The sequence below is a fragment of the Centroberyx gerrardi genome, chromosome 18 (genome assembly GCF_048128805.1).
Source record: "Centroberyx gerrardi isolate f3 chromosome 18, fCenGer3.hap1.cur.20231027, whole genome shotgun sequence".
In the NCBI taxonomy this organism is placed as follows: Eukaryota; Metazoa; Chordata; class Actinopteri; order Beryciformes; family Berycidae; genus Centroberyx; species Centroberyx gerrardi.
Window position 1 is genome coordinate 17805475 of NC_136014.1, and position 10245 is coordinate 17815719.

Genomic DNA, 10245 nt, shown 5'->3' on the forward strand with positions numbered 1-10245 from the left:
TGAGCTGTCTTAGGAAAAACAGTCTTTGCTGGGCTTTTTTGGTAATGTGGTCTGTATTGATGTTCCATTTGAGTGTATTGCTGATGTGTGTGCCAAGAAATTTGAATGAGTCAGTTATGGTTATGGGTTCTCCAGAGACGTGAATGGGGGTTTTGGGGAGGGGGCTGTGCCTGAAGTCTATAATGAGCTCTTGTGTTTTAGATGTGTTGAGCTGGAGGTTGTTATCAAGGCACCAAGTGACTGCTTGGGCTACCTGCTCACGGTATCGGTCATGCTTCATCTATTATGTGAAGTAACATTTTATGTGTAATAACCTTTATTCCAATAAAGATGCTTGTTGCTGTGCAAAATGCATTAAAGTCCTCCCAAGACTGTTAATATCACTTAGATTCAGCACAGCTGCTTCAAGTATGACTTATCCAGATTGACAGCCATGATAGGCTTCATTCCTTTGAGATGCTGTGTAATTGGCAGCCTCTGTATCTCGATGGGTTTCTGATGTGATTATTTTCTGTGGTAAAGTGTGAACTCATCAAATCAACTATCTGACTAATGAAATGTTAAGATGTTGAGACTGTTTAGGGAGGAGATTTCCCTCAGATACCAAGGACCATGCATCAGGATAGAGGTTGTTTACTCTAGGACTATGGATTGGCCTGTGTCCAAACCTGTATCAAATGTGCTATCTCAGACACTGCTGGTCTGATTTTGAAGAAACTTACATTGTCTAATATACTGATTGGCCAAAAAGGGGCGCTATAATTAAACATCACAATTCTAAACTCAGAGTACTTTAGATTTAGATTTAGATTTTGACAAGGGATGGTCATCTTGGCACTGTGGCATTTTAAAAATGACACCAATTGCCTTAATGAACGCACTAATTAACAGTCAAAATGTTAACACCTACACTGCAGTCCGATTGACATGAAATTTCCTGCCCATATCCAGCTATCATTAGCAATTACACTGATTGGTTAATGGGGGCGCTGTAATTAAAGGTCAAAATTTTAAGCTCAAAGGTAATATCTGACACCACTGATGCGGTTTTGACTAAACTTGGAGGGATGGTGCTTTTTTTGCGCTGTATTCTGGTGTTTAAAACATTACACTGATTGACTCACAACACCTCTCTGAACAGCTCCCCTGAAAGTGTTCCCCCCTTTTTCCCCTACTAATAGGGCCCTGATCACGATGGCTCATACTGATTCAATCTAAATGAAATTTATTAAGCCACACCTCAGAGGACTTTAATTAGTTTTGCATTAAGAGGTGACACTCATTATTTCAGAATTATTATTAGATTATCTCACATTTGAAATATACAACATTTTGACTTTCACTGAAGAGAAACATCAACTGCTATAGAGAAAGGATGCTTCCATGAAATAGCTCTTTGGTCAAAAGCCTCTGTCCTCAAGAATGACAAACTGATTGGATTTTTCTCTTTGAGCTGACTTTCAAAACATCTTTTGATTCAGAGACTCAAAAGATGTTTTGTCGCTGCCTGGAACTACATATGGCTTTGCAGAAATCCATCAGGGTCAGTGACCCAGACTAAAGAGCCAGTCTGCTGGAAATGACAGTCGTGACAGACAGCAGGTGCAGGATTGGGAGCAGACACAACTTGTTGGCGTACTGCTGTGTGAAAAGGGACAGCATGTGTAATCTACTTTGCAATCAAGGTTCAAGCAAACTCTCTAGTGTTAGCAAGTGTTGATTTTTTAGTGGCAATTATTTGAGATGAGATGACAAGTGTTGATTGGAGTGTTGTTTGTCCACTCAGAGAGCTGATATGGCTCGGGGCGTTCAAAACTATATAAAAGTTCAATTATATAAACACTGGCATAGTGTTGGTTTTTACACTTTCAGAAAAGGCTGATGGTTTTGCTGTGTGTGCTTAATATTTGTTGTAGATTCCATTTTCACCATATTTTTTCATGCTGTACTGAATTGCAAGTTTGCTAATATTTAAATTGCCTTGTTAAACAGAGCACATCCGAGAAAGATGGTTTTCTCTCAATATGGTGTCCCTTATATTAGTTAAAGTTTAATAATAAACGGATACAGGTGGTTAAAGGGTATTCATTCATTCATTCACTCATTCATTCATTTGTTTATACAGGAAAAAGGTCAAAACACCATAAAAGGTATTTAAAACCATTTGTTAAAATAATAAAAGGTGACCTGAATGGAACTGAACTGAACTGTATGCTTTGGTTATAGAACCCAAGGAAGCAAGTTGTAATACAGTGATTTAATAATAAAATAATAAAGTTGAATTGAATTGAATTGAGCTCAACCAAATGGAACTGAAAAGAATTGAATGGAATACAATGGAATGAAATGGAATGTTATAGAATGCTTTGGTGTTCTCTCGCCTAGTGTTAAGCCTGTTAGTAAATCACTACCGATTAAGTGTAACTCTTTGGGTTTGGCTATAAAAGCCTGACGCTTGAGGTCTTAGATGTGTTAACCGATAATTTACATCAGTTCAACTGCCTATATGCTTTTTACTTCGGAGCTTTGGTGCTGTGGGCATAAAGAGGCAAGTTGAGGTCAACCAGTCAGGGGTGAGACGCTTCATTACTTCATACCTGCGGGCTATCACCCCTCGCGGTTCACAGCACCTGGGAAAATGTATAAAAGGAAGTAAAACTTGTGTTATGAATTTAGCTATGAATCTTCACACCTTAGCTGCTAATTTTCACAAAAATCCCACAATCCTCTGCGTGTCATCATCATAAAGGTGACAGGTGGGACTGTACTGAATCGGCACTTGTTTGATGTAGTCATTTTATTTCTTGTGTGTGTGTGTGTGTGTGTGTGTGTGTGTGTGTGTGTCCAGAGAAGAAGAAAGGCCTGTGATTGAATTATAACTTCATTTTCTAACAATATCTTCATTGGATATTAGATATTTAATTAGGCTATGGAATACCCATCCAATCAGAAATAGCTGCATCACAGCCTGGAATGATTTTGAGTGATGACTTTGAAGTGGTGTGAAATTCCATACTGTGCACACACACACACACACACACACCCACACACTAAAAACACTACTGCACAATAGTCACGTACATATTTTAAATGCTTTATTTGTAACCTGTAAATTCCTTTGTAATGCATAAGATTCAAATATAGTAGAGATTCAACATGATTTAAAGATACCTAAAGCATCATTTCCATCACATTGCGTCCGACCAAACCGAATTTTGCCAGATGTTTTGCCCCTCTTTGTCTAGATCTGCAATCTGAAAGCATCAAGTGTATGAACATGTCCAAGACTGTCAAATATCAGGATGTTCAGCTAACAAATAAAGACTTTCTGTATGATGCAGCTGAGGGTTCATACTTAGTTCATCTGGGAAGGCTTTCAAGTTCAAATGGGCAAAGTTCCTTCAAAGATAAGTGCTTCTCTCTTCTCTTCTTTAATGGAAAAAACATCAGGAGTGTTGTGGCTATTGTGAGAAACATATTGAGTGGCTGTAAGCCTGTGACACTGTTAATGTTAATACAGACACACAAACTGGTGAAACCTTTCTGACAGCTGTCATGAATCAACAATCATATGTAGCAGTTTACAGGTCTTTGTATGCATTACAATTATTCACACTTATTCATGTGCAACAGATTTCAGGGAGGAATTCAGCTGACTATCCAGAGCAGCAGTAACGCTTATTCATAGATCACTAATATTAGCAACCAACAGTATGGAGTGCAACGGTCAGAGCCATATTGCCCCGACAATAGATATAACTATTATATAGATATTACCTAAATACTCCTGTTATCCCTTATTATCCCTTATCCCCGTTATCACTTATGATAGAAGTGCTAGTGACAAGGAGTTCGAGAAATAAGAGCTAAGGAGAGAGGCAGACGGTTGTTTTTAGTTCAAGGTAAGAGCATGAGTGAGAGGAGAGATGAGTTTTGATAGTCAAGTGTCCCCAGCTACAGCAGCATTGAAATACATGGATGACACTAGAGCTGCAACGATTAATCGATTAGTTGTCAACTATTAAATTAATCGCCAACTATTTTGATAATCGATTAATCGGTTTGAGTAATTTTTTAAGAAAAATAAGTCAAAATTCTCTGATTCCAGCTTCTTAAATGTGAATATTTTCTGGTTTCTTTACTCCTGTATGACAGTAAACTGAATATCTTTGGGTTGTGGACAAAACAAGACATTTAAGGACGTCTTCTTGGGCTTTGGGAAACACTGATCGATATTTTTCACCATTTTCTGACATTTTATAGACCAAACGACTAATCGATTAATCGACAGATTAATCGACAATGAAAATAATCGTTAGTTGCAGCCCTAGATGACACACAATGGTCAGCAAAGTCCTCCAAGACCCCTTGCCATCCCACCCCAACACACACACACACACACACACACACACACACAAAACAAAAACAATTGCAAACAATACGGTGTGATGAGGCATAGGAGAGTAGAATCACGGTCTTCTTGTTTTCTTGCTTTAAGATTTTGCCACGCCATCAGCACTTGAGCTTTGAAGAGTCCTCGTCTCCTGTCTGCTTTAATGAAACAGGATCATGCGGATGATGAATGTGAAACTAGGAGCCTCCATGCAGATTACTTGGGATCTTGAAGATCCTTACGTGGTAATGAAAATAACCTTATCTGTTGCTTAACATCACCTTTTCTATTGCCTGTGGAGAAATCTAGCATATTTTACTATGATATTAATTTAGAGTCAATGATGTCTGACTTCTCTTCTGACCTCATTAACCCATTAGAGACTTAGAGGAGATAGAGTGCATATTAAGATAAGAGCTAAGCATGATAGACCAGAGTGAGACAATCCAAGGCTTTTTTTCTTCGGGAGCACAATTTCAGAAGTATGAGAAAACGGTCAAAATCTCACACTGATTTTAAATGAAACTCAATTATATTTAGGAGAAGTAAATGAGAGGAAGAGGAGATCTTATTTGGGATTTTGCTTAATGCATATTTCTATTATGACTACTGCAAATTTAGAATATACAGAAAAGAGAAGGGGAAGATAAAAGAGAGAAATAGCAGGCAGTTACATATTCATAACAATATAAATAGGTAGAGGCGGTTCTTGAGTGAGTATGACAGGAGAAAATTTAATTAATGACCAGAGGAAAAGTGGATAAAGTCTGGGTAGAATTCCAAGGACATAATTCTATTCATAGGTTTGCACTGTATGCGTTGAAGACCGGCATACGCTGCAGCATGCCCACAGGCTGTAGCCTACCGCACAATTTGTTTATGTGTATATGCTTTTCATTGCTGCTGTGTGGATACACAAAAGACATGCACAAAGACATGCACAAAGACATCGCCTTTCATCTTTGTGTGGGCAATTATTCCTGCTCTAACCAGCACCTAAGTATTGCTGTGCAGAGGGACGTCCATCACCTCTAAACCAGACTGCATATACTGACAGATGGCACAATGGCTCCTTTCCTTACATTGGCTCCTTATGTTCGTATTGTATATCTAAGATCAATGACACCCAGCTTCTGAATAGAATGACTAATTTTCAGATGGGCCAAATGAAACCCTCAGCATCGTGTGTACGTATCGCCCTTGACATGTAATTATCAGCCAGTATTGAGAGCCACACAGATGGACGCACAGACTTTTTAATTATCATCTGTTGTTTCTATGTTACAGGCATCTCTTAGATCCTCACATCTTTTTCATGTGCTTGTGGATTCGTGTGGTGGTGTTGATTAAGCCCTCATCTTCATTTTAATGAGCTGGTTGGTAACCACCAGGTGTGAATGGAAGTTTTCATTGCTGGGGGTGTTCAAATCCTCTGGGTGAGAAATAGGAAAAAGTAAACTACTATGGTTACATTATTATACTCTAACCTGCCCCTCCCCACTATCTTTGCAGCCAATATGTGAGTACACATATTATTTAGAAATGTGTTTTTCTTGATTTCTTGATTTTTCTGTGTATCAACAGCCTTTTGTCCCATATTGAGTCTTTACCTTTTATAGCCTCCGCTGTCATGGAGTAGCAGCAGTATCCAAATTAACTTTTTCACTTGGTAAACTAAAAAAAACTACCTGCCAAGAATAATCTTGCCCCCCCCCCCCCCCCGGCACCTCTGCCAAATCTGATTGGCTGAACGCCGTCTGAAGGCAGGGACACAATATTGCTTATAACATCGTTCCCAGCGAATAGATCTCAGCCATCCATTTACTTTGCTTAAACTCCTGGTGCTGTAGAGGTCCGTTTATCAATTGGCATAGCCTCCAAAGTCCCGTTATTTTGAACTACTTACTCAACTTTCTGTTTCTCAGGGAACGATCTATAGGCCTGGTTATCTCAGTCTATCCATAATCTGATGTAATTTTCAGTCTATAACTCTCCCAAAGTTATACTGCTTTGTTGACATTTTTCCTCGACCTCCTGTATACTGTGTTATGTTTTCCCTTTTGTGTTTGTTCTCTGTATTGCTGTTTAGTTGTAGTTGTAGATAGTAAAGGTAGAAATAAATGTGTGTTCTGTGTTTGTTTGCTCACAATATCAATCACTAAACCGGAAAAGATCCGTGCTGCCCTTTTATAAATAAATATTCTGTAGTAGTAATAATAATAATCATAACAATAATAGTTATAACTATAATAACAACTTAACCTCTTGTGTTTTGCCAAACAAGAGGGCTTTTCCCTTGTGTTATTATCTGTCCCTTTATAGAAATTGTTTCACTGGACGAATAATTGTCTATTTGGGATATGTCTAATAACTCTTATAAAATAATATAATCTTTGAGCTCTGATTTCCTACATCATAAATGGATTTCTTCTGGTCTTTATCTTTATCTTTATATTTTATTTGTGGTATCATCACATCTGCTATATGTTTCCACATAGTTGCCACATAGTGTTGCCACAAGTTTCAACTAATGTTAGGCCAATTAACCACCCAGGCAGCGTAGAAACAGGACATATTTTAAAAAAGAAAGTTCAGATGCTACTGCTTTGTGTAGAGCAGTGTAACAGGCAGGTGATCAATAGCCTGTTTTGATGTGGAGGCATTGTTTTTTACTTTGATTTGCTCATGGTCAGAGTTTGTACAGTGGTCAGCAGGGACAAAGTCTGACAACAGGCAAAGACCAAAGACTACAACAGATACAGTGACCCTTTCTGATTCATCCACCAAAGGCAATTTTTACCCTGAGCGTCAGTATTCCTCATTCTGAAAGGCAAGTTCCTTTTGACCCACGGCAGCAAATATTTCCCATAAATCCTTATTTTATGTGTTTGATTTGAGCTGTACAGAATCCATATGGAGCAGCCGACACATAAAATGGCATGTGTAATTAAAAGAAAATTAAAGAAAAAGACTAGACAAAGATATCATCACACTGAGGATATTCACTGTTCACAGGATCCTCACTGGGACCAGAATATCTTTTTTTCCCCACTCTTTTTCATTTAAAAATGTAAAGATCAAGTACAGAACAAGGAGAGACATGCTTGGATGAAAGCAAAATGTAATCACTGTTGATGTATTGTGCAGCAACTGCAGCTTGTCTTTTTTTTATTTTTTATTTTTTTACACTTCCCTGTGCCGAATAAAACCAATTAGAGAAAGACTAGACAATGATATTATCACATTGAGGATATTCACTGTCCGCAGGACCCTTGCTGTGACCAGAATGATCTTTTTCTTTTTCTTACATTTTTTAAGTTAAACATCAAATAATACAAACAAATAGAAAAAAAACAACAATAATGGCTTGAATAAGTTTCTTCTTGCCTGCCAAACATGCAAAGACAACTCACTATATGTAGCGTTACACAACAACCAAACAATGGCCTTTTGTGCAGCTGGAAACGGCCAGGTGAAACAATAACAAACCCATATTAGCTCTGCTAATGCTATCTATCAGCTATGCAGCCACTTTTAGCAATCATAACCACAGCAAACAATATATTATGTTGCTGGCCATATACAAATAGCTTTAGGTCACAGAAATACTTACTAAGTAGTCAATTGCCCTCGTTCCTGTTGGCATTGGTTGTTTCTTTCTTTCAGTTTCTTTGGGATCTTGAAGAATGTTTCCAGCATCCCCTTATCACACACACCTGCACTACCTGTGCACTGGTGTTGGCAACAGAGTGGACAAAACTGTCCATGGTTTTCTGTTGGCATTGGCGGGCAACTGGAGCACAAACACTACCAGACACTGTCGGCCCACAGCGGCTCTCAGCAGCTATTGGCGGCTCTCTCTGTCTCTCTTTGTTGCATTTCCTAAAATGTGAAGTTATCCATCATGTCCTCTGTGCGGATATACTGGCAAGCCATTTTGGCTGTCCTGAATGCAGTCCTCAATAGCAGACTGGGCTCTAGCACACAACCCCTAGGCTCCCAAGAGGTGGAGATAAGAAAAGGAAACTTATCTCAGACTAACTCACCCTGGAGTTCTTCTGACGTTCTTTTTCAATGTGAAAATATGTGTATGTTATGCCATCCCTATGGCTATTAATTGGCAATTAGGTTGAAAATTGGTGAAATGTTCCTTTAAATTCCTCAAAACTTTCCCAGTCTTTGGCATATAGTAAGGACCTTTTACTGTTGAGTTCACCCTTATGTTGCCTTTATGGACAAAATATCAGTGTTCCAGTTCTATAACATTCATAGCAATCCTCAAAATTTAGTTAGTTATTAAAGGGAAAATAAATACGATTTTTACTGCCCCATAGCACAATATATGTGGAGGGCTTTTATAGGGTTTTTGATTAATATCACTGTGTCAATTTCTTACTACTGAGCTTTCAAAACTCACTTTCCGGCCCGTACTCTCTCTAGACTAGTAGAATTCAATTCCCGGTAATTCAGTGCAACACTGGCACAGCTGAGTTACACTACTATCATGACCCTGGAGATATGGAAAAAAAACCCTACCTTATCAATTCTTCACCATAACATACTTAACATTCTAGGTGACCTGTTTCACTCTGTGCTCTTGCTGGGCAGCACTCTCTGAGCAACTGTGAGCTATATAGCTGCAAAATTGTCTCTTGCCATTCATTTGTATTCTCTCATCATGCTGACGTGGAATAAATGGAATATTAAACTTTTCCTCTATTTGCTCAAGGGCCTCTGGGGGATGTGAAAATAACACTTTGACTTTCAAGTTTGTAGAGCACACAGAGCATGCAAAAGCAATTTGGAGACATGGTTACAATTTTTCATGCGAAGATATACAATATATTTTCACATTTTCCACATTTTCCTCCTGATCATGGGGTAATCACTGGAAGATATTTTTAAATTTCTGCCTTAAATCCACATAGAGGTAATGTAGGAGTGTAAATGTTTGTACTTACTGGTACTTACTGTTTTTTTTTTTTTTCACTGTGAAGCACTTTGAGGCATGCTCTGTGATATTGGGCTATAAATAAACAAAACTTGACTTGACTTGACTTAAATGATTTATAGGGTGCTTGCCGCCAAGTGTGGCTGCCATCAATGGAGTGAGACTGGGAGTTGATACATATATCTGAGACATATATTGCCAAATTGGTGGGTCTTTTATGTCAGCTTTGGGTGACACAGTTAAACATGGAAATAACTTTCATGTTTATGTTTTCTGGTCTCAACCAGCTTGTTAGAGGTTCAAATTATGTGGCGGCTCCGTTAAGTGCAAAGGTGTTTGGGTCGTGATGTTTTTCATCTGTCACCCTTTGCACACAGAAATCCTTTCAAAGAGCACATGGTGATATAACTTGAGATGTCACACTCTTTCTTTCTCAGCTCTTATAGGTGAGATGTCCATTTGCACACATTCACACTGCAGGATCCTCTGACCATGAAATGGAGTTTCAACATGCAGGAAATCCTCTCCTTTCTCTTTCAGGAAACTTTTTTTTGTGCACCATACATAGCCACTTTCAAACAAGTTCATTACCACTAACATGTTGCAAACCACCTAGGGATGCTTTCATCTGTGGCACCAGATACACCATCAAGTCCAAGGATGAACCACTTAGATTGCCAATACCTTTTTGTCTGCGCTTCACCTCTTTGACGTCAGCTGTGGAGGGCTCATTATAAGCTCCGTTTGGTGGTCTAGAGTAAATAAAGGCCAAGAAATGATGAAGGCTCCTTGAAAGCACTGAACAATAATAGATCCCAGACTCCATGTCACCATTCACCTATTCAACGCTGAATAAATCGTTCTTTGCATTTACCTTTTGTGCTCTCCAACTTCCATCCAG